This window comes from Balearica regulorum, chromosome 14, assembly GCF_011004875.1.
Source record: "Balearica regulorum gibbericeps isolate bBalReg1 chromosome 14, bBalReg1.pri, whole genome shotgun sequence".
In the NCBI taxonomy this organism is placed as follows: Eukaryota; Metazoa; Chordata; class Aves; order Gruiformes; family Gruidae; genus Balearica; species Balearica regulorum.
The window spans coordinates 8,421,748-8,447,850 of NC_046197.1; positions in this window are offsets into that span (position 1 = coordinate 8,421,748).

The following is a 26,103-nucleotide window of genomic DNA, read 5'->3' on the forward strand; positions in this document are numbered from 1 at the left end:
TTTGTGTATGTGTTGTGGGTTGTGGGGTTTTTTTTATTTTCCTGCTAGCAGACAGATTGTGGATGTGCCAGATAGTCCTGCAGCATGTGGGCAGATGCTAGAGGCAACATTCTCAGCTGTTACACACTCAGTGATGATATTTACCATTCAGGAAAGCCATGCCAGCACCTTGGTTTGCTCCAGCAAATTGGATGAGACAGTTGCCAGCTTCATGATGTCAAAGGGTGTAGGAATTATGCACGTGTTCAGTATTAGTGGAGGGATGTGAGCCAAGGGAAATGCAGGGGCAGAAGTCCTATCTCCTCTACAGTGGGGCAAACAAAATGACCATGTGTCAGCTGGGCCTCAATCAAATAGGACAGTATTATAGTTCTTCTGTTTTCATCAAGAAATGACAATAACACAATAAATGTAGCTTTCTGAAGACTAACTTACTTAATCTTTGCTCCTAGAGGGAAATAGAAAAGAACAGGCTCAACAGCTTAACAATTAGTACAATGTAGTATATTTTCTTAACAGAAAATATGTATAATTTCTATATGCCTCTTTGTTCTGATGCTTATTGAGTCGCAAGACACTACGAAGCACTGCTACAAAGGGCTCAATCCTGCATGACAAAGAAACAGAGGACTCGTTCTTCAGTTGAGTTTTAGGGACTAAGAAAATCCGAATTTCTTTCAAAAATTTGTCTTAAATGTCTCTTTATATCCACTTCACATGCATGGTGAAATCTAAAAAAAGAAAATGTGATGGTATTTACACCAGCAGAATCCTGAAGGAAGGTGTGTATTTGAAGTAGGAGGTATATTACTGTAATACTTATTTAGGTTCATGTTGTGTTACCTCCATTACATCTTTTCTGAAAATGTAGATTTCTGCTTTGACTAGGATAAAAAGATATTTTTTTAAACTGTCTTAAAAGTTTATTTTTTTTAACTCTTACTTATCTTCTGGATTGCAGGTCACCATGGATAATGAAACATTTGAGCTACAAAAGCTTTTAAAGTGTATGAAGAAACCATTAAGTGTATTATGGCACTGTTGAGCATCATGGATCTGAGCCATACCCAGCTGTAATGGACCTACCTTTTGCCCATAATTGTAAGTGTCCAAGCAGAGACACCGGAGTGAATTAGCAAGGGGATGGTTGGGCTTTTGTGGCTCTTGATCTGTACCAGCCCCGCCAGGTACAAGATGGCTCATAAAAAGCCTTATTCTTTTCCATCATTCATTCGTTTCTACCTTCCTGAACTACTCCACACAAAGAACTGCCTTTTTAACCTGTCTCTCAACCCTTCTTCAAGTTCCAGAACTAACATACCTCTGAGCTAAGTATCATGTTCTTTTCAGAGAAAGCTACCTCTATCCCAGCAAGCCTCTCACTTTACCAGGAAATATGCACTGGCCACAGACCCGATAAGATTGTACATTCAAGATGTGAAAGTACATGAAAAATCTTTTCAGATTTAGTGGATTAAATGTTTTGAGATCTAGTATTGTTTATTTTAAAAATTGGGATTTGTTCATAGTACAGTGTTGTGTGTAGGATGATACCCCTGTGAACTGAATGTCAAAGAACACTACAGTGCAAAGACCCGAAGAAGAAGTATTTTCTCCATGAATAAGTCAAGTGATAGAGGTCTGAGCCTGCCGCCATAACTGCAGTGAACGAAAAGCTGCTCCTGCCAGAAAGAGGAGGAGCACCTCTTTCTCCTAACCTCCTGGAACAGCAATACTATCTCACTGCCTGAGATGTGAGCTGTTAGACAGAGACTAATGTCTGGAGCAATGAGAGGGAATTAAAGAAAATAGACCAGAAAGCTCCAGCTTTGCAGCTGGAAGTTTCTTATGAGCTGAATATAAAAAGGCTTGTAACTGTCTTTCAGGATATTTTTTTTCCAGATGTGAATATATACCTATGGATAACAAAGTTTTGTCAGAGGCCAGATGTGAAGGTTGATGTAAAATTTATAATTCAGAGAGCTTTTAAAACTGACACTCAAGAACTATTTATCTAACCTGCCTATTCAATCTGCTAGCCATCTATCACTTTACCTTCTCCTTCCCCCTTGACTCTGTTCTTTTATACACCGCTCATTTGCCTCTTTGTATGAGATGATTTATCACCTGCTCTTCCTATTCTTATCTATCAATAGACAAGCTGCCTCTTGTCTTTATTCAACATCATTCACACTCCTTTAACTCACAAATTATGACCTACGTTCCTTCCTCCTCACTGTCCCCTTCTCCCTCCCTGCAAGCTTCATGCTGCACATACACTTCAGGCATTTCTTCCAAGTCCCTTCTCCTTCACTTCCACCAACTTGACCTACAGTCAAATTTATGCACTTTTTTTTTTCCTTCTTTCCTTCCTAGTTATAACCATTTCTTTTTTCATGGAAGTGAAATAGCACTCAAGTCACGTGCTTTAGACTCACCCTAAATGCCTGATGTTGAACTAGTATTTTTTATGAACTATCATCTAATGCAGAGCCAAAACCTGCGGATTTGAGTGCAGTATGGGAACAGGTGCTCCAGGCATAAGCAGCAGTGGGAAGCCTTTAACTAGGTATTAAAAAATGGACACTTGGCTGGAGGACAAAGCCTGAGCAGAAGGGCAGAATTCGTTTTAACCCCTCTTCTTTTTTTCAAATCCTTCCCTTTAAAGATTAGCACCTTTTGCGTTTGGTATGTTACTACAATATTGATTTAGTTACTGTTTTGCTGAGAATAGGGAAATGGCTGTCTCCTGGGAATGATAAATGTAAACATAAATACAGAATCAAATATGGTTATTTGATTCTGTATTTATGGTTATTTTGAACTTGTAAATCTGGTTACAGATTCAAGTGGCACCCTGTAGTGAAAGACTGACAGATTTGCTTTAAAGTAATTTATGTTTTCTTTTTTGCTTTTGTTATTTAATGGAACTTTATTTTAGCCCACAATTTAATCTGTTTTATTTCCTTCCAGATGATTCTATTATTTAAAAAAAAAAGAAGAAAGAACTAAAAACCCCCCAAAATTTCTGGTATTTTTTTTCAGGGCTCACTACTGCTTTACATGGGTAATAGGCCTTCCGCATACCCTGTTTGTGATGGGCAGTATAAATGCCCAGTCAGCTCGTGTAGCATTTCCGGAGCAGGTACGGTGCAGCACATGCACACAGGACTAAGCTGGGTAGGAGAAAGAAGACAAGATGATGCTGGGTAGGATACCCTGGCTGTCCGACTATGGATCATCTGTTCTAGTAAGGAGGAAGGTGGGGGCGGCATTTTACTTTAGAAAAACAGAACATGCTCTGCTTTCTACACATTTTAAAAAGCAAACTGGGAGAGGATGCTGCATGGGATGTGACGGCAGGGTTTCTGCCAGCAGGAAGGGTGTGAATACCCAACCAAGCCCCCCAAGGTGAGGGAGGGAAATTGCCAGGGACCAGCAAAGGGACCCCGTGGGGTTCACTCAGCTCTCAAAGCCACTAATTAGTAGAGGACAGGAGCTGCCCTATGTGGACACATGGAACAGGGCAGATTGGCTCTCCCAAAGTCAGTCGCACCACAAGGCATCATTATTTCAAGAATTATTTTATTCTGGTTTAGTGCGTTCTAATAAAACCTGCTTTCAGAGACTAGAATGCAGGGTAGGGGGCAAATTTATTTCAAGGAAATGTGGGGCAGACCCACCTTAAGGCTCTGGCTATCTCAAGCTCCTGCCATGTGGTGTTTAATATTTTATGCTAGGGTTTTTTTCTCCCTCCCTCTGCCGCCAGCATTTAGGAGGATATTGAGATAGATTGTGCTCTGCCCAGCTTGGCAGTTCCCTGAGTTTTGTTATAACAATTGAAACATCATATCAGCAAGCATCAATAGCCAAAAACCAGAACATATGGCTCTTTGCTGCAGTCAGCTGATTTAGAGGTCTGTAATTAGACACAGAGAGTCAAAACCATTTTCTAGACCATGAATCCATTCCATCACATCCTCAACTTTTTCCTGTACCATTCTGTTATATTACCTCTTGAACTTTAATCTGAGACAGGTGAACACGTCTGACACCACATCTAGTAGCCTTCCTAGATGTTTTTAGAAGTATCATGCATGTTGCTGGTACATCATAGGATTGCTGAGATCTGTGAAATCTAAACCTGTAAATTCACCCTAAACCCTCTATCATCCCAAATTGCTTGATTCCCCTACGGCCAGCAGTCGTAAGGAGCTACAGACACTGTTTTGTACCTGGTTCGCTAGCTGCTTGTGTACATGCAGTTTTCAGCTTATAAAGAGCAAGGCTGCGCACTAAGTGTGCAGGTCTGCAAGACTGTGAGTTAATGTTACTCAAGTTCCACCATATATCCTTCCCTCTGGGCAAGCAGTCCTTTCCTTTGTGTTGTCTGTGCATTGCAGCGGGTGAGTTAAAATTGCCGAGAAACATCCCACCCCCGTTTAGCTTCTGAATTCGATGAATTTCAGCATCTCCTTGTGGGGCCAACTTTGAACATGAGTGAGACCTCTAGCAAAGAGCAGCTATCTACAAATACTTGTGTGTCCTCAGCAAGATTTTTGGGCAGCGAAGACAACATCGGGGCAGAAGGTCTCCTTGCAAAAGGTTTGTAATACAGTTCCGAGTGCTCTTTAAACATCCTGAAAATGTTTTAACCAGCTGAGACTGACACCTCTTGAAACTGGAAATTCAGATATTCCCTTCTCAGGGAGTCTCCTCCAGTAAGTGGCAGTAAGTTGAAAACTTATAATTCTGGGTTACAACATTTGCATAAATGTTTTGCAGACAGGCATTAACCAGAAAATTGTCTTTGGGGGACAGGACAGCAGGAAATAATATTAATTCTGCATATTCATAGCATTAACTATTTTCTTGGTTTTTAAAATTCCACACTATTTCTTCAGTAGTAATATAAGAAGTCTAATTTTGCTTTTCAGTGAATGCCTTAGATGTGTTTCAATGTTTTTCCTGATAGTTAGAGGTGTAGCTGACTACTGATGAGGATGTTTGTGGCCGTGGATATGGTTTATTACTGGAGATGGGCCTTGGGTTTATGATTTGCTCAGCCCATACAGGCAGCCAGAGTAGCTGAAACTGCATCAAACTGCACATTTGCCAAAATGCCATACAGCTTCTATATGCATGTTGACCTGAATTATTACATCCATCTGCTGCTTTTATTTCATATTGGATTTAAACAGTAACATTGTTTGCTGAATGCTATTATTTCAGAAAAGCCTAAATTCCACCAGCCCACTTTTCAATGACTCCCTCCTCCCTAATTGGAAACACCATCTTTCATCCAGCCCATTAAGTCAATTTTGTTTTTAAATGATGAGATACTGAAAGGAGACTGCTGATAACGTCTTTACACATTAAAACTGTGCTTGCTGAAGCTATGGTGGAATAATACAGCTATAATAATTCATACATAATCTATGACATATATATTCTTTCATTACATCTGAGAAAAAGAAAATCTTATGAATGCATTCAGAGATTTCAGGGCTGAAAAACAGAATTTGTCACTGAAGCCAGAAAAAAAACCGCTAAGAAGGTTGTTGGGGTTTTTGTTGGGGTTTTTTAATGCAATAACAAATGTTATATATTTTCTTGTAGAAAATATGAGATTGCTCTTTTTACTGGAATAAGGTTTCAGTACGGTCAGTTACCAGAGTCTTTACTATCATCTCAGATGAGGTAAAAAAAAAAAAAAATATTGTCTGGGCATTTACAGCTGTGATTTCTGATCTTTCTGGTATGTTCGAATTCTCTTGAGGTACAGTGAGACAACTCTTGTAAACAGGGGTATTCACACTGAAAAGTCAGTAGGCTAACCTCATTTATATAAGGGGGAGATAGCTCTTTTAATATAGTTTGTAAACTATACTGGGAGAAAACGTCCATATTTTCCCATTAATGTCTTCATTCTCACTTCATGAGCACTCCATTCAAGCTGTGGAGTTGGAAACAAATAACAGAAGAAAATTTGAAATGCCACCGTTTCTGCATATATTTTATAACAGTAACCACACTTAGCAGCTTTCAAATCCAAATCTCTGGGCAGCTAATAATTCTTCATGGTTTCTGTAAAGACTTGTCCAAAATTTGCTTCTAGAATCTTTTGGGAAGCACACCATTATGTCATTTTCATAACACACAAATACTTTTTGTTTATGTATTTTCCTCTTATTTTACCTAAAGCCAGGAGGCTGAAGAGCATTGCTCTTTCATAGGTGCGTACAAATCCTTTACTCACATCTGCAGAGTACAGGGTATCCGTGACACTTGTGTACAGTTCTGAAAAAAAAAAAAAAAATGCTTTGCCAAGTTTAGCTTTTTTGATCCTAGGCACACTAACGTACTGTGAAAGTGTTTCTAAAAGCCAACTGTGATAAACAGCTAGTGACAATCTTCTGCTCTTGGACTACCTATGAACAGCCTGCCATTTTTTACAGATGTATCTGTTCACATTTACTTCATGAATATTGTGTGTCTACAACAAATGTTAGCCTGCAACAAATTATGGCCATGAAATGTTCTCTGCAAATGTTTCTTCAGGCATTATCACACCCATCCTGCCATGATGTTGCTGCCTGGGTTAACAGCACCATAGCGGAGGTCACATAATGGCGGAGACATGGTCCTGAGGGCCAGACTGAATCTAGTCTAAAATAAAACTCTCAGACCATATGTAGTGTAAAAGTTGAGGCCTCAGCACCAATTGTTTTGTTCTACTGGTCTGTTACTATTGTTCCCATTACTCATTAATGTAAATACAATTGAAAATTCCTTTCAAATACTATTTAAGTTTACTAACTGTAGTCATTCTTTTTTAGCAAGTTGGTTTTGGTAACTTCACAGCTTGTCTTGTCAAAGAGACACAATTTAACAAAAAAGCATTTGAAGTGGCTTTACCAAAATAATTGCAAAAATTACACTGAACTTGTAATTACAAAAGACCAATGATACTGTAGAATTCATGGCTTGACAATCTAAAAAAGTTTAACCTAAATTGTGCAGGATCACTTTTCTCCATTTTTCTGTGTGTTGTGTTCTTTTCTCCAAGAAAAGGGAAGCTCTCCTGTCATGTACTGTGATGTGTGATTTACTACGGTCAAGCGATTGTTGAGTTTGTTGCTGGGTACAAACACTGAGAATATTGAACAGTACTAAATAACGATGGGATAAGAGAGAGAAGTAGGTATGTGTATAAGGGCTGGAGAATCATAGGAGTTACTGAATTGGAAAGAAAGATTGTGGAGGTGCTTAAGATATTGAAAGAAAGTTATTGAAAAAGACAAATTAACTTTTACTGATCAGTGCAAACAGGAAGGAATGTGAAGGAAAATACTTTATATAATTTTTCTCATAGTTTACTTGAGCCACATTAATTGTAAAGTTAGAATACAATTATACAAGGTCTTTTTTAGCCATGTGCTAAAGATAAAGGTTTGTCACTATGTTCACTTACATCTGTACTTCAAGCAAAATAATTTCCCAGTGCCTTTTCTTTTAACAGTAATAACCACTTGGGTATTCAAGAGGATTTTGACACACTTTCCTAGCAAAACCTTTGTTTCATTTAGTGTTTTGACTTAGCTGTTCTTTTATAGAATGTTACAGCTTAATTTTAAAATAATGTAATTTTTAAATCCAAGGAGCAGTTAGAATCACATCTGTTTTCCTTCTTTTACTTACTGATCTTCTCCTGATTCTATTACACCCAAAATGGGATCTATAATGTAAAAATGCCCTTCTGTGTATATGAGGGATGGCTCTGCTTTCAAGTAGTGCGAAGTCATGTTCTTTAAATGGTATTAGCTTGTTAATTCCACATGTTTTCTTCATGACAAATTAATCCACTTCAAAGTACATTCATTCAAGAATTGTTCAAACAATAATTTATGAATGGAGCTTTTATCTTGAGGATCCAAGAAATAATACAGACACCTTCTGGCAACAGCAACTGCTTTAGTGCATAATTTCTCAGAAAGATTATTCCTGAAGTTTAAATGATAAGCTTAACTTTAGACTTAGCCATTTGGCATTGAAATTTTATATCAGTATTTTTACTGGCAATTTTCTAGCAAGTGATCTTCTATCAAATTCATAATGTATCTAAGGATTGATGGGCACGTTAGTTAACTCTGGCTGCCATTTAATATATTTTCGAGAACATTTGCCTGCATTTCACCCTTTATGTTAACTGTGAACTGCTTGCATTATATTTCATACTTATGTCACTTAGTGTCCCTCACAATAATGAAGACACAGGATCTTCCAGAACAAGCAGTTATGATTACTGTATTACTCATATTTTAAAACAGGAAAAAGTGATAGAGCTATTGGAAACATATTTAGTTAGGATGCATTTCATTAAATAAAGCAATGAGAATAGATAGAGCAATAAATTCGATTCCCAGGAATAACTGTTTGCAGTAAGTCTTCCAATAATAAAACTCTTTCTTCATAGACTTCCATTTCTTTCATCTTGTATGGATAACATCCTTCCCTCCATAAAAAGCACATAATCTGGTTTTGAGGTATTCAGTGCTGACTTGAGAGATCATGAATTTTCATTGGCTGAGATCTGAGGTTTCAAAGTTACTGTAAGTACTGGGTAAATTCAAGCACAAGTTGAGCTACATCTGGTAAAGGATGTAGAAAAGGAAGATAACAGTGTCCGTAAGTTATTAACATGCTCATTCCATGTGCAAGCCAGATATTCTTCTGTGTTACCTCTTCTTACTGGATCTTGTATTTTTTTCTTATTTTTAAGGTGAAACAAAGAAGAAATCTGATCAGAATTTCAACTAATATCCAAAACTGAATCCAGGCTTTAGAAACAATTACAAGTCCTGTGGTAAAATTCAAGTCAATAATTGAACTTATATATCAATGAACTATGAGAGAAGCATAGAGCTGGGACTTTGATTCAGAATCATCTTGCCAAAGAGTTACATTTTGAAAAATAAATGGCCAAATCCTGGGGCTATTATTCAGCTTTGGTTTATTCCTGGATAGTAAACTACAAGAAAGGAAGTATTAACGACTTCTAGTACTACAAAATTCTTGAAGGTTTTATGTATATATAATAAGGTTCTGAAGTAATTTCTTGAATATGAATTGCACAAGGAAAATGAATTCTATTTTAGAGACTGAATGAGCAGTGCGCATTCATATCCTTTGCAAAACCATCTTTACTGATTGCAATATCCATTATAGAAATTCCAGATCCCTCCTCTCTGATTTTTTGATCTTTCTTAGAATACTGAAACTAATCTTTGACTCTGTACATACAATTTCAGAATCCCATCTCTTTATTTTTTCCATTCATTATTCTATAAATTTCCAAAGTGTGGTTTTTTTACTTTCACAGGTTTTTTCCAGTAGATGTTTTTATTTTCTCATGTTATTTTTAGTATTTACCTTTGTATACTAAAATAAGAATAATTTTTCTTCAACATCTGTTGAATTGCTCTTGTTTTTTCTGTCTTTTTCCCTACTGAATTTCATTCTTGACAAAAATTCTAAGAACAGAATTTCAGAATTTTGTTGCATTAGTAGGATACCAATAGGATAGTGAATTGTGGAAGTTAGTTCTGCAAAAGGCAGAATTTTGAAGGAAATATACTCAGCCTTTCTCCTCCTGCACTATCTTCTGAACTCTATTGAGGAAAAAAAAAAAATACGTAAAAACATGTATTAGATTGAAAGTGTGTGTGTGTATGGTCACATCAATGTGATTCTCTTGCCCAGTATTTTCTGCTACTTAATTTTCAGTACCAACATGAAGGGTAAATTACAAATTGTTATTATGGCTGGGAGTTGTGTATTTCCAAGTGGAGAATGCACAGGTATTAGCACCTAAATTCACACATATAGCATTAAAAAGATTTTCTCAAATCTCTGTCTTTTCTTTGTTTCCTGCTGTGCCCAGTTACTACCCCCATTCTTCATGCTCCTGTCAATCTTCAAAAATCATCTGTCTTTCTATTTGAATAATGGTAACTGTACCCAATTTATTACAACACTACATTCCCATTTCTTATCTTCAACTCTAAAGCACTTTGAGATTCTTTGTATGAAAGACAAAAGATAAAGCTAAATTAAACAAAACTGAATTCAGCTGAATCTGACTAGCCTAACTTTTAAACCTGTCAAGAGAAGTTAAGATAGCAAGTCAAAGTGATATATTAAACTGAAAGACACTGTCCCAACCACTATTTCACCTTTTGTCCAAAATCTTCAAAGGAGAACAGATCATTGAGAAGAATTTCCTGGATTATCTTTGATTTGCTGCTGATATTATTGTGGCTACTAAAACCTCAGAAAGAGCTTTTGGCAGTTATCATAATGTTCACCTGGAGACTCAGGAGGATCTGTAGAGCACCAAGATGTCACTTAAACTGACAATAAAGGAAAAAATTACACAAGTGAATATGAAGAAGTTAGAATGTATTGTAGAGAAAAATGTCACATTATTTAAATCTAAAGGGGAAAAAATGGATTTAGAGAGAAGGAAATTTAGGCCCAGTTTATTTACATTGATTAATAGTTATTTATGAGTGCACATTGAATTGAGATATTTATTTTACACTGATCTATTTTATTACACCTCAATTTAGTACTGTTGCAAAGAAGAACAATTATCCTGGTAGATAATTTATAAATCCTGGTAGATAATTTATAAACATAATTTATTTTCTGAGTAGCACTGTATTTAAATACAGTACGGAACTTGTCCTCTATATCCAGACTACGTTGAACACAGCGTGACCAAGTAAATTCAGCAATTATGAATCTTTCCTTTTAGGAGCCTGTGATTGAAAAGATTCAAAACCTTTTCAAATCAAACATAGTAATTTTTGCTCAACAGAAAGAAAGATGATGTGAAAGAGCTACAACTGGTGAGGATGCTAGCAGAGTGCATTCTCTCACACAGGAGGAGAGTCAGGCAGACTTCTCTCAGCCCTGTGAACTCCCCACTACCCTCCTGCTCTCTCTCATCGGTACCTGATTACCCCAGATTCAAAAGTATCACTCTCTTGGCATGTCTTAGCTTCAAGAAGAGAAAACATAGTCAGCCATGCTGGACAAAACAGAACTAGTAATTAATTGCACATACACGTACAGAAATATCCTTTTTCAGTGCAAAGGCTTTATCTTTGTTATTGACTTACTCCTTTTTGCTTTCTCACAAATAGCTTCCTCTGACTTAGTTCAGGAATTCTAGATAGTTTCTGCCAAGCAGAAAACCCAAGAGCTATGTGCTATTTATAATAAATAGGTATATCACATATAGTTCCTAAAGAAAAAGAAGCAAAGGCCACATCTTCAAATGTGTGATAGTGTGATCTCACATCCTGCAGATAGATTACACCAATTTACAGCCATTGATGTCTTATCTGCTCTTATTATTTGTAAGCTAGGTTAAACTGATTTGCTTATGATTTGGGGTGGTTTTGTTTTGGGGTTTTTGGGGGGTTTTTTGTTTTTTTGGTTTTTTTGGTTTTTTTTTTTTTATAAAGAGTGTTTTAAGGCACAGGGATTGAGTTCAAATACTAACAGAAGACTTAACTGATTATTGATATTAAATTTATATTTGACAATATGAATTAATACAAATTATGTTAATATATGACAGCACATCTCTTGAAATTTATGTATGACTTGGCATGAAAGACCATTTTTATAGTTGCTTTTCTATATTGACTTCAAAATCATGTGAAACCTTTGGCATATGTGGCTGTACTCTTCTTTTTTTAAGTTTATACTTCTTAATGAGATTACTTTTCATGATTTATGAAATGTTTTGTCATAAAGTGGTCATTTAATTCTTGTCTTTTAATTGTAATGGACCATTATTGCTGCTGATTTACAATATATTATCCTCTTACAAGCAAATTTAATCACAGGAGCTCTGTTTCCCTCTAATCTTTATTAGAATAGTGATGAGAAAACTCTCTGACATTTATTAGTTAGCAAATAACTGAGTATTTTCAAAAAAGACAACAATTCCTGAAAATTAACCACAGAAAATTAAGTTTTTGTTAAAATGGAAAGTAACTTACAAATATCTGAATGGCTAAATAAAAAAGTCTAGAAAGAAAATATAGCAGTCTTCATACAACAACATCAGACCATACTTTGAAAATTTGAAGTTCTGCTTACATTCTAAAAAAGTAAATGTAGAAAGTTACCTGAGTAACATTGTCTCTGCTGTTATATCTAGGCAATCTTACCTCACTAATATTTCAATCAGTGTAATTTTCTTCATAACCATATAGAGCTTTTCATAATTTTGTTAAACTTAAAAAGAAAAAAAACTCATATTTGCTTTATTTTCCTCAGGAAACAGTAAGTGATGATGCCAAGAAGTTTCAATTTACTTTGCTAGAATTAAAGTGAGAATGTCTCCTACTGTCCTCCCATGTGCCTCAATTTTCCATTATGCTGAATTTTCTAAAGAAAATAATATAAATACCAGTTATTAAAAAGCAAATTGTGTGGAATTGGGGGGAGGGGGGATTTTAAGTTTCAAAAATGGATTATTTCAGCTGGCTTGGGTTTAATTGAGAAAGACATTTTTTGATCTTTTCCCTGTTATTATGAGCCAACACAGCAAACACCTCTATATAAAGAGACACCATTGCCACGGTACTACTGCACAGGCCCTCTCAGTTGCTCTTTGAAACGTAACAAAATATTAAGCCAGAAAAAAGGCTTTTTAACAGTATTAGAGGCATCTGCAGTGCCATATTATTTACTCAGTAGTAGTTCAAGAACTAACTACTAAAAGCAGAATTGTTTCGTGTTTAATACAGGAAGCAAATAGTAGGTAATATTTGTACGCACGCTTCTCCAAGCCTTTGCAAAGCAAATGCATTTGGTAAATATTATTCTGTGAGCAACAGGGGTCAAGGAAAGAAATCTGTTTCCATACCATCCTGGTTTATAAGTCTTGATTTCACTTGTCCTAGCAATGAGAGCTTATGTCCTCAGAAGGCCAGAAAATGATGACTTCAGTGTATCAAAACCTGCCACATTTCAATGGGAGAAAGAAGAAAATGTGGAGGAAAATTAAGTTCTAACTTTAGAAGAGTTTAGAACAAAGAAAGTCACCAGATTCAGATAACTCAAGTAAAGCCCTCAATTTATTTTCAAAAACTCGCTTTTCAGTGACTGACATGGAAATCCAGGCTCTAAAGTACTAAATAAAATGAAGAAAACATCAAGAAATAGCCCAGGAGAGACAATATCCTTACCTTAACAAGGGGATTACGTGATTGTGTCCTCATTACATTTCTGCAGTTATTCCAATGCACAGAGCTAACAATCCTATTAAATTTTCTGCATTTTCCATTACATTCTTGAGTTCTCTTATTGACGGTGATGTGTCTTGCATTCTTCTGAGCAGGGTAATAACCTGTTGTTTGGCCTGGAACCACACTTCTAGAGATCTGCAACAGTGGCTCTTATGCTTTTGTTCCCTCCTTGGAGTTTGATGTAAATATTGCTTTGTGAAATACAATATGCAAGATGGACTTTGTATAGACTTTGATCTCTGCTCACAGAATAACATGAGGATTTAAAAAAATTAGCTTCTTTTAAAAAAAGTCAAGTATTCATCTTTCATGAGCAGAGACGAATACATAAAACAACAACAACAAAGTTCTTATATTCTTTGTTATTGCCTGTTATCATCATCATCATCACAATCATATGATTCTATAATGATGATGATGTCAGAAGTGACTGGTGTCTTAACAGAGTCAGTAAAATTCAACAATTTTTCAATCATTTCTAGCCAAATTCTGGACCTTTAATTAAAGTTACAGGTAAACGTGGGTTAAAATTCAAAGGCTGAGGGATGGGTTACATGCTCTGTCCTTCTCTCTTTGCAGGGAGAGGACATCCTCTACAGCAGAGGGATAGAGTGAATATCACCAAGGCTGTACCACGTGAAACCATGATAGTTACTCTCATTAATGATGCAGTCAATGCTTCTTGCATTGATTCTTGCCAAGTTAGCGGCTCAAGATGTTGAGATGTATATGCTTGTATTCACTTATCCGTGTTTTTATCTGTTGCTATTCCAACTTGAGGTGAGTGGTAAGTCGGGTGCTATATCATACCTTGCCACCTGGATTGCTTGTGTTTGATCCTGATTACCGTGAATTTTGAATTCATGATCAGAAGGCGGCAAACATGAAAATATAGGTTATGTTTGTAGAAATTTTGTTTTATATGTACTTGAAAGAAATAGTTCCAGAAACCTCTTTTTTTCAGGATGAGCCTTAACATAAACAATGTGTCAGGATTCTGAACACTGAATCAGAGAAATGAGTAAATGCTGAATTCTAAATTGAATTGAGAATCAATGAATTTGATTTAATAACCAAACATTTTAATTATTTATTAAAAGTTCCATAGATATCTGTACAGAGAAAATCTTGGGCCTTCAAAATAAACAGCAGAAAAAAGTGAATGCTGTAATTTAAGCACTGTGTTTTCAAGATAACACGCAATCAGAATAATTAATAGAAATGCAAATACAATACTACTTTCTAGAAGAGCTTTATCTTGTGAAACAAATCGTTTAATTGTAGTGACAAAGCTTGCAGCTGAAACAAAAGAATGAAAAAAGATTTTTTCCTAGAAGTGAGAAAGAATTTTCTGACAATGTATTTTTTCATTAAGGAAAGTAAGTTTATAAAAACTGAAACTTTCTACTGGAATAAACCTTTTTTTTTTTCCTTTTCTCAAAGATCCTTTTTCCTGTCCTGAAGGTAATTTCTGAGCCAAGAGACTGATTCTCAGCAAAACAGAGGATTTACTTACCCACAGCCATTGTAGTTCCTGTGAAAGAAAAACTGTCTTCAAAGTTCCTGCTCTCAATCTAGCAGGCTGAAAACCACAATGCAGGTTCCCTACAGACTAAGTGAATATCCAAATAGTAGGTACAGATATATAGTTTTGGTCTTTTCCCCTCCTCTCCCCTCTTTTCTTTGTCATGAAAAGCTTTGAGTGTGCTTTAGTTTGTTGCAATATACAGTGGGAATATTCTGAAATCTCAAAAGTCTATAGCAATACAATTGCTGCCCAGCTCCCTTTTGCACAGTGTAATCTTCGGCTGTTCACTTTTCAGAGTTCACTCAAACCAGATTGATACTGATACTTGATAACACTTTTATTCCTAATGCCCTCATCATATATGTGGACCGCAGGACTCATACAGATTAGAATGAAACATTCTGTGATATACTTCAAATGGTTTTGAAATTTTAAGAGATTAGAGATCACTCGATAAGCAAGAAAAATTAATATGATCCAGTTTTGAAGGGCTGGTTACAAGTAAGCATTTAACCTGAAAAAGATCTTATACAATTTCTGGCATTCATATTGTTTCACAATCACCCTGAACTTAGAGTGCAGGCTACTTACTCATCCCACTTACTCTTGTGGTATGTGATACTGGGCTGCCTGTCAGTACAAGGGGATTGCAGTCTTGCCTCTCTGGTATCAAATGTAAGATGGCATCACAAAAGCAAATAAGAATGGCAAAGGCTGGAAGGCCCAACACAGGAAACTTGACAGCATTCTAAATGTAGGGTCAATGCCAGGTTACCCAGGTGTGTTCCTGAGTGTGGTCTAGCTGGCCTTGCTTTCTTCAGTGCCCAGCTACACTGGATTTTAATTCAGACCAAAATGGAACCCAGACTCAGTGCAAACTCAGTGCAAGATGGGACACAGAGGTTGGTCAGCACTCAGCGGTGTGGGGATACAGTGCCTGCTCATGGAGGATGAATCATTGCTATGCTGTACTTCGGAAATTAGGGAGAGGAGAAAAATTTCTTAGCATTTGAAAATGAGACACAAAGTACATCTGATTGGTTTGCTTTATGGTTTGAATGTATTTTGCTTGCTTCTGAGTCAGATCCATAGGAAAATTCATTGTAGTGAAGTTCTGTGCTAGAAAATATTAACGTTCCAGTGAATGAGTAGCAATATAATGCAAAACCAAGTAAATTTCAAAGTTTCATCTTGTATTGAAAGATACGCATTTTAAAACTTTGAACCTCAACAGGACTCAATTTATTTGTCCTTCCTTTTAAGTTGTGTTCTCCATTTCAAAGTCTGTCAGGTGCTGAGAGCAAGGTCATCAGAACTGAGGCTGAGCTTGTCAAAAATTTTTGTAAGCTTTTTTGTTTGTTTGTTACTTTCTTCAGTGTTGAAAATATTTTGCTCTATACTTTTATCAAAGAAACATTATCGCCTAGAGTTACTTGGCTATCACTGGGGGAAAACATGATTTCAAACTTTTTATTTATCATAAGTGACAGAATAGTTAGTTTGCACTTTTTTAAAAAATCAGAATTCCATTTCTGACTGTATCCTAATTGATTTTATTATTTGTACTTGACTGAAGGCTATGACTGTCATAGATAACTCTTATTAAATTAAAAACTTGCATCTCAGTTTCTTTCTCCCACTTTTCTGTAAACCACTCAGTTAACCCTGAAACAGATTGATCTGCTTGCCATAGATACACACGGAAAAACAATCTGCACATTTCTCCAGAGGTTGTGCAATGTTTTAAATGAGTAATTAATTCAAAAAGTCTTCTGAAAATGTAAATGTCATCGAAGATAGGTAAGGATTGATTTTGGAATATTATGAACTGCCATAAATTATTACAGATTTTCAAGCTTCAGTGTTATTTTTTTCATATGCAGATGAAAAGGTCTCTGATATATTCCTACTAACTGTATTGTTTTCTAAGATTATTCAACCAAATTATGTTACAAGGCTAAATGCATGTCTAATTTTTTCTTTCCTTAGATCCACTCCTGAGGTATCTGGCATTTACCTGTGCAGATGCCATTCCAGTCTTCCACTATTGACCATCCCTAGGGCTGCAGTTTCCCGGCTATCAGCCGTTCCGGCACAATTGTCTGCAGGTTTGGTAATTCATTCCTTTGGGGACCTCGACCTGTTATTTAAGAAGGAAAGGAATCTCCTTTAAAATTCATATATTTGATTTTTAAAATCAACCTTTGATTTGATTTGGAAATCATCTGTATGAATAGTAGAAAGAAACTTTCCTGTGTGTAAGGATGTCAGGAAAGTATTTTGATAAAGCAGTTTACATGCATGTTTAAGTCGCTTAAGGGATTGGCATACCCTGATGGTAACTAAGTCTGACCTAATTTCTTAGATCATTTCTGAAGCTTTGTCTCAGCCTACTCACTGCTGTCTTGAGCATTAAACCCTTCTGAAGCAAATTTAGCACTTTTATACTTCTGTATTCCAGGATGTGGGCCTTTCTGTTTACAGAGAAGATCCAATCTTAAATGTAACTGAGGTATTTTCTTACAGCTACACCTGTGCAGAGGAAAGCAATTCTGTGAGGTGCATCCCAGTGCCCAGGATGTACTAGCAATGTGGTATCACCTGGAAATGAAAGGTTTTGTGTCATTGATGATGGGGGATCTTCTGAAGCCTGAGATATTGGGGCCATGTTGTGAGCGGGAGGCACTTTATGGCAGAACACAGCCCATGAATCAGCCCCGCGGCAGGACGCTGGCCTTGTGCTGGCCCACACAGGCCTGCGGGGCAGGGGGTCTCTGTGTCCCACGGCGGAAAAGCGCTGCCGGGGGCAGCAGGAGGGGCTGCTGCAGGTGGGGGAGTGGGCCAGATGGCCGCAGGCTGCTCCTCACATACCAGCTTCAATCCCTCTGCACCTGACAGGGAAGAGGGGAGCCAGGAGCTGGGTGCAAGTCCAGTTCAGGTGTGGGGATGCCATTTCTCAGGCTGGAGCTGAGGGCCTGAGGTAAACATTGCTCCACAGCCTAGGACAAAGGCGCGGGGAGGCTTCCCACAGCCGTCCCCTCAGAGCCTCTCATGGCAGCCTGGTTTTCAAGGCCTACAAGCCCAACTTCAGCTGTAGTGTTGGGATACAAAGGTGTTCAGGGGTTCAGAGCTTCTAGACTTCACCTCTGGTAATTAAATTAGGCCTCTGCTCCCTTATCCAAAAAACCTTTGATATTTTCAGAGTTTGTTATTTGACAAGGGACACAACAAATGCAGTCTCTGACACTGTTTCCTTCAGAGTACTTAACTGTTTCTAGTCCACAGTAAGTGATGCTAAACTAAGCAAACTAGTGCTTAAACAGGCCTTGGTTTTCAATGTCCAGAACTTCTTGTTTTAATTTCTTTTAAGCATATCTTTGTGGTTGTCTTTATGGAGACACAAATGTTAAGGATGTGCGCGTATAAGATTCCCAGAAGTAAAAGCAAGAGATCCTGGTCCTATCCATACTCTTGTAACTGTAAGCATATATAATACTTACTGCAAAGACAGTCTGTGCACGCATCATTTAATGACAAAATTTTATTTCATTTTGCTATGAATGAAAAAAATAATTCTCAATCTACTGTTCACTCACGTGTTCAAAGAATGCATACTTACGATATCAGTGCAGGGTGCTAGCCACAGTCATGTAGCTCCCGTTCACCACAGAAGTTTAGGAGCTTCTATCACTGTCAGTAGTTGACTGAATATTTTATAATACTGAATCCAGTGTTGCAATAAACATCTCATTTGAAGCAGTAATAGCAGACTATTATTCTAAGCAGCCTTAACCTTCCTTAGCTGTAACAAATTATTTAGAATTATTCAGGGTAAAGTATATAGGTGAGATGTTAATAGAGAACCCGTTAGCCCAAAATACTGTTTTAATCAAGAATTTGAAATGCAGACTAGAGTAGGATTTGATACTATAATAACACCTTTCATACTGAAGGCATTCTAAAGCAATTTTCATTAATGAGCTAGATAGTGTGGGTGCTCTGACTGTGTGGGGAATACAAATACCAATAGCCACAATTCACTCAATATAAGCTTTCTTATACAGAGATTAGAGTATGGAAATATGTTTGACTGGAATGAAGAAAATTGTTTAAGAGGCTGTGCATCTGCCTAAAAATAATTTTAGAAGAGTGTCAGCCCTTTCACCTCAGCACAAAGAGGAATTAAATAGCTAAGTTGTTGCATTTTCAGCAACCATTTCCAGGGCCTTTCCCCCAATACCTAAAGCCTCAAAAATAAGACACACACATCCACCCTCACTGCAAACAATCTAGGAAAACAAGCAGTAGAATAGGTAAAAGCCCAACAATATCAAAATGGGAAACTGCAGAGAGAGAGTACATAAGTGAAATGTGGTGAACTTTAAAGTTCTTTGGTTTCAGTGTATGTTTTACTCCTCAACCAGCAGCATAAAAGGCTTCCAGAGTCTCACTGCTTCCAAGTTGCTGAGTAGTTACAGCCAAAAACTCTCAGAACTTGGGTAAAAATACTTTTAAGAAAAGGAGAAAGAAAAGATTCTGTGTTCTTTTATCTGGAAATCAATAGCCATACAGTAAAGATTTACATAATGAATTATATTAGAGAATAGGAGACATAAATGACAAACTTTTAATATCTTATGCATTGGAATCCTTTGTATATTGGTGCCTTGTAGCAGCTCTTTGGCAATGAAGTCTCTAAACTATTGATTTATGCGTGTCTAGAAAACATCCTGATAGGTGAGGCAGAAGTCTGTAAAACATGGAGACCAATATCTTCATATACTCTACAAATCTGCATTAGCTTCACTAGAGACAAATAATTTGAATATCTGAAGAGAGAAAAGTCTCCATTAAATACAAATTGGAAAGTTAAAGACAAGAAGTGATTTTTTACTCTGATTGAAAAATTGAACTCAGTTTCAAAAGGCAACTTTAATAAAAAAATATTCAGAGAAGACAACATTATTTCACTGTTAGAGACAGGGATATGAAAATGTTTTAAAGTTGTTACTCCTAAGGAAGTAGAAATAAAATCTTTGGCCAGTAGAACAAAGATTTTGCTATTCCAAGGATCGAAGATTTCATTTTTAGTTTCTGAGAAATGCCAGTAACTTAACCACGGATTAAGCATACCAGTTTCTATGGATAACATAGGATGAAGCAGACTGACTTCCAAATAGAAGTATGTGGGATAGCTACAGAAGTAGTATAACTTCTTCTGTACAAGATGCTGGAAAACTGTTTTCCTGTTTTGACAAATACTTCTCTCATTAGCTGAAGCAAAATTCTGGAGCAATTATTCTTTAGTGCATTGGAACACCAGATCCATAATTTCTTTGTTTCCTCAGCTTCTATTCATAAAATGTACATGTTCAATCCCTTCCTGTGTTTGCAAGGATATAGTTCAGCTAACTACTGTGGATGAGATGCTGAGTTTTGATAGAATTTATTTGTATGTTTGGCTTTGATGACTCTCCATCTTTGTCCATAACCTATCTGAAATGTATTCATCTGCATTTTCTGCCTTTTAAATTTCTCTTATTTTTGTTAGCTAGCTCACTTGAAGAAGTGACAAAATAATGTGATACCTTCCCATGCAAGTGTTCTGCAGTGACATACCTCTCCAGGTGAGCAAGGGAGAATGGATAACCTTTTAGATTTAAGTTTAAAGAAGGAAGTGCCTTGTGTGAGTTGTTTGCGTGTCTGCATATTTTTGTAACAGGCAAACCAATAGAATTCCAAGTTTTTTTAGAGAATATTGCTTCCTTGCATATCAAAACATTTGGCAGGACAGAGACCATCATACTAAATATACTGAATTGTGAATGAAACAGACAACTGGAGGCAAAAGGATATCTGATCTTTGAGTAAAAAGATGAAAAATTAATTTTGAGTTCATTAGTCTGTGTTAATTCCTGCTTGCTCAACTTCACTTTGGATGAACTAGAACCCCATTTGTCCATTAGCTACATGAACATCTAGAACTATCATGCTACAGTCTTAAAGGATCTGAAATGCTTTCAGTGGAGCATGAGAGAGGAAAAGAAAGAAGTATCCCCCAAGCCACTAAACATTCATCTTTTCCCCTTTTAATTCTGTAACTTCATTAAATTTATGAGGGATTGTTTTCTGAATGTTTTTGAAGCTACTTACCTCTACTTACATTGTTCTCATAATTACCTTTCTAATAACTAGAAGAATTACCTTGTAAATATCTCGTTTAAACTACAGTTGCAATAATTCATACTGAAACATTCTTTGAGCTGGCTGTCTTAAAATTCATCCCATAAGCATACACTCTTTAAAATATATAATATAACCTATTTCAATTGACTCTGCTTGTTCTTACTAATAATTTTTACAAATATATGTGTATATATTGAGGGAGGGAGGGTTTACGAGCAGTGATTCATCTCCAAGAATGGCATTTTGGTGTTCACAAAATATATCAAAAGCTGCCATATGAGCTATAAAATAATTTCCCCAGTACTTTCGTATTATGTAAGTAGTTCGTAAACATGCAGTACATTACTGCCTGCCTTATTTGCATTTGTCATGTTCCAGGGCTATTCCCTTATCAACATAATACCCTCTGCGGTTGTACTGCTTGCAATAAATTACTTCTGCTTTTTCTTTTGTTCTCAAGGTTATCCTAATCTCTCAAGAACACTTAAGGACACTAAGGCTGTGAAGAAACAGAGAATGACAACTGAAGTTCTATTACAAGCTAGTAAGTTCAACATTTTGACATTTGGTATTTACAGTGAAGAGTACAGAAAAGATATGGAGACCTTGCACTATCATGCAACAAACTATCACTCCCATTGCAGTCTCTCAACTTGTGCTGTGAACAAAACACTGCAGAATGGTGACACAGAAAATTTTAATAATTTTAAGACAATCACATGTCTAGTTTTCAAGGATAATTCCTTTATTTGTAAAGTGTCAGGGGGAAGGTGGGAGAGAGAGAGAGAGATGCAATTTATCTGATCTGATTATAAACATTTAAAGATGCCTCTTCAATTATTAAAGAATTGGGAGTGACTAACTCAGACTTACGCATCTAGCATTTAGATGTCTGAGTTAAACCAGATCAGTCCAACACTGTGTATCTATATAAGAATTTCAGAGCACAAAAATTAAATTCCTAGCCCAGTTAACAGAGAAATGTAGCTCAAGCAGCCTACAGAGAATTCAGCCATTTGTCATATTCTATGCAGAAGCAATAAATTCAATACTACTTGGAAATGTATTGTTTGCATAGATATAAGTAATTTTAAAATCACAAAATATTTATGATTGTTAAAAGTATGGAACAGAATTAAGATAATATGACTTTGGATATGATGCCTACAGGACAGACTAAGTATCTTTATTCTTAAAAATACAGGAAATTGCATGAAGAAGTTACTGGAGACAATAATTATGTAATTGTTTATATTATCATTGTTATTTTAATTTCTCTCTATAGTATCCAACTTTTGATATACTCCTATATATACTGTAGTTTTCAATGTCACAGCTAAATTTCAGATCAATCATGACATCTGTGTGAGAATTTTTTGAATGTTACAGATGTTAAAATGTCATTATTTCATTATTTTTACCAAGTATATCCATCATCACTTTACTCCCATGGTTTCATTTCTTTGGCTTTCATACTCGCCTACTGGGCATTAATTTCAAATAGATTAATACAATTTTTGACACCTTATAAAATTACATTACTGGCTTAGCTGACTTGTTTAGTCTTCCTTTTGTTCATCCAAACTGAGATAATGTTGAGGGCCATTTTAAATGTTGTCACTGACATAACCAGTGTTTTTGAGGTACTTTTTAAGAAAATGGATGATTTTTTTGTAAATGTGATATTACAGCATAATAACTGTCACCAGCTCTCCTGAGAAACACCTCAAAATGTAGTTCATTCTTCTACATCACAGCTGAGTCCACTATTGCTTATCAATCTACATTTAGAAACCAGTCTACATCTTGAAGAAAATATTATTACTTGCTCTGCTTTAAGTCCAGCTAAACATTTAGACAGTTTTTAATTAAGAGCAGGTTGGACAATGTAGCAGCAATTTTTAGTCGGGAGTGAAAGCAAAATTAGTTGCTCTGGCGCAAGCCTTTGGCTTGTTATAGAGGAAGATGATTACTATAATCAGTGGCAGTGAAGATGTACAGTTCTCTCTATGAAATGGCTGTGGATAATCTCCAAAAAATTATTACGCTGGCTGTCTAGCCAGGAAAATATCAAAAAGGGACACCTGTGTTCCAGATAGGAACAGCTGTAAATATGTTGTTACATAAGCAGTCACTGCACTCTCACGTACTGTACTTGTTGCTGGAGTCAGCCTAAGCTGGAGACTTGGTTCCATTTGAATGGAAAGAGAAAGAAGAGAGGTGGACAACATTTAAGCAAAGATCCTCTTTCCTTCACTTTTCTTCCTTACTGTTTTATATTACATTTGTACTTTTGTTCTGGTGGTCAACCTAGGAATCCATCTTCCCATTTGCCTGCTGTAATTCATAGGCCAGAGAGTAATACTCAACTTTCTTCTCCCCCTAACCGCCCAACAAGTAATCTCTTAATTCATATATGGAAAATGCCTCCGCCTCCATAGGAAGCTTGAGAGTGCCTCTGTCTTTGCATCTGTGCATTTTTCTTAAGAGGTCAATACATAGGTTTGGACACCACTTTAAAGGAAAGAATGAAACCTGGGTCACTGTTCCAATGAGTAAGTTTTTGTCTAAAAGCAAGAGGAAGGAAAATATCACTCTTTTTCTGGCCATTTTGAAAAAGAAAACAATTTCTGGGAATTTTTTTTTTTTTTAAGAGGAAATGTGTTTGTTAGCAGTATGCTTTAAAACCTACTTGTGCAAGACCTTTAGAAGAGTAGGCAGAGGAATGCTTAGGTTTGCCATCTGCAGTGAGGTACATGACACTTAACTCTTCCAGCACTTAATTGTTTCTCATCATTGAAGGAAGGTGAGATTTTTTTATCTGAACAAATTTTATATTGAACTCCTTTGGTTTATATGCTGCCTGGAGTCCATGCAATCCAAGGGCACAGTTTCAAGGTTGTGTCTTTGGATCTGGGAGTTTAAACTCCATGTAATTTATGTATTAGGCATTTAAGTCTTTTCAAGCTGTGGTATCTTATTTGTTTGGGGGTGATTATACCATTTTAAATGTGCTGTATTTATTTGCTCAATCAAACAAGAAGTCTGTGAACAGAGCTGATCTGGTATTTAAGTGCAATTTCAGCCAAATTGTCTATTATCCTGCTAAAGTAACATACATTAATAGCCCTGTATGTCATATATCTTCCAGCTGTAACTTCCCAGCCATTACTGATCACATACAGATTATTTTTCTCACTCATACAGTGCTGCCACCTATGGCGTAGAAAGAATGAGGAAAAGCTTGTAACAGTAATGCTACATAAATAGTGCTTTCAGATCAGGGAACAAAATACAGTGTATCCAAATGAAGATTAAAGAGAATTTGTAGAGAAAGAACTACCTGATTTGGAATGAAGTCAGGAACCCTGTGGCTAATGAGCTCACTCTCACAAAAAAACCCGCAAGGCAAATTATGATCTCAGGCCCAAAAGTACAGGTCATCAAAAGTAGATCATAAATTCCATACATTTCATGAAATATCAAAAAATATTATTCAATAGTATCTGAAATCGTGACTTAAATGATAATGATAGGATAACATTTAAATCTAAAATAAATTTCTATGAGAAATTATGCTACCCTTCTAAGATGAGGAGAAAATCTGTCTCAATAGATGACAGCAGAGTCCTCCTGCTTTTTTTCTTTAATCTCTTTCAAAGGCGAACAGATATTTTATAATGGTCTCTTTTTTTTCCCCAAAGCAGGCATCTGAGGAGGCCTTATATTTGATGCTCCATTTCTCAGACTAAAATCCCCTGCCTTGACATTGTTCAAGGTGAGCTTAAATAGGGCAAGACACATGCTGTTCTTACAGCTGTATTTGTTCAGGTGCACAGTTCCCAACTGCATGGGGCTATCCACTCCCAGTTCTAAATGCCAGAAGACAGGAAAAGGGGAAATGGGTAGGGAGGAGAATTTTATTTAAAGGTTCTGCTATTGTTAGAACAGTTACAGTATCCAAAAGTATTATAATTAACAGTATCAAACATACGATTTTCTCTTCCTTGCTGTAAAAGAAAATAAATTATATCATTGTTTCATGGTGATAATTTTCAGGTTTGTCTGTGATTAGGACACAGAGGAGTGCCCTCCTTTTTCCTTCCAAAGAACTGTAGGCTCTACCTTTTTTTTTTTTTTTTTAAATTTCTCACAGACTGCTTATTAAAAAAATAAGTGTTAATAGGATGCCTCTAGCAGTATAATTAAAACTTTCTGGCTTGATTAAAGTATGCAGACTGTCAACTGCTACATTGTAAGAGATTCTGCCATTGACATTTTCAAATATGCAATGCATTCAGGGGAAAATGTCCCAAAAGGGGTTTACTTTCTTCCAAGTAAGCATAATTCATGACAAAATTTAAAGAAGAAAACCATGAAGTGAACTAAAATAAACAAGACACTTGTAAGTGTGAGTGAATCTTACTAATGTTCAACCAAAAATGGATGCTGTATTCCCAAGACAAGGCATTATACATTTTTATATAAATAATGAGATGTTATATAAAAATGTATGTGCTACAGACAGCATTGGTATCTGGGCATCTGCCTTGCTTACTAATGAGGCTAAGACACTGGAGTGAGTCATGTTGCCAAGGAATATGTTCTTGTGTACATTTCTGAGAGAGAGTTCAAGATCTGGGTGTTTGATTCAAAAGAGGGGGGGTTGAGAGGAAAGGGGCAGTATGAGTAGGTGTGTGAAACATGAAGTAAGAGGTGGGGAGGCCAAGTGATGTGCACAATGATTGTATGTTCTAATACAAATTATCCTTTCATCAGAGAGTGAGATAAACTCCCTGGTCAGGTCAAGGGAGAGTAAAAAAGGCTCATTTATAATAACTTGCAGAAGCTGAAAATTGTTCACATAAAATCACAAGAGAATATGATTCGATCACTCAATTCTCTGTAACAGTCCTACTCTCTTATTTTTCTTTGTTTTGTTTTGGTTTTTGTAAGTGATCTTGGAATGTGTCCAATTTTCTTTAGAAAGAAACTACACTTTGATTTAGTTTAGATAGTTGTTTTCACTGTATGCAGACTGAAGCTTGAAGCATGCTG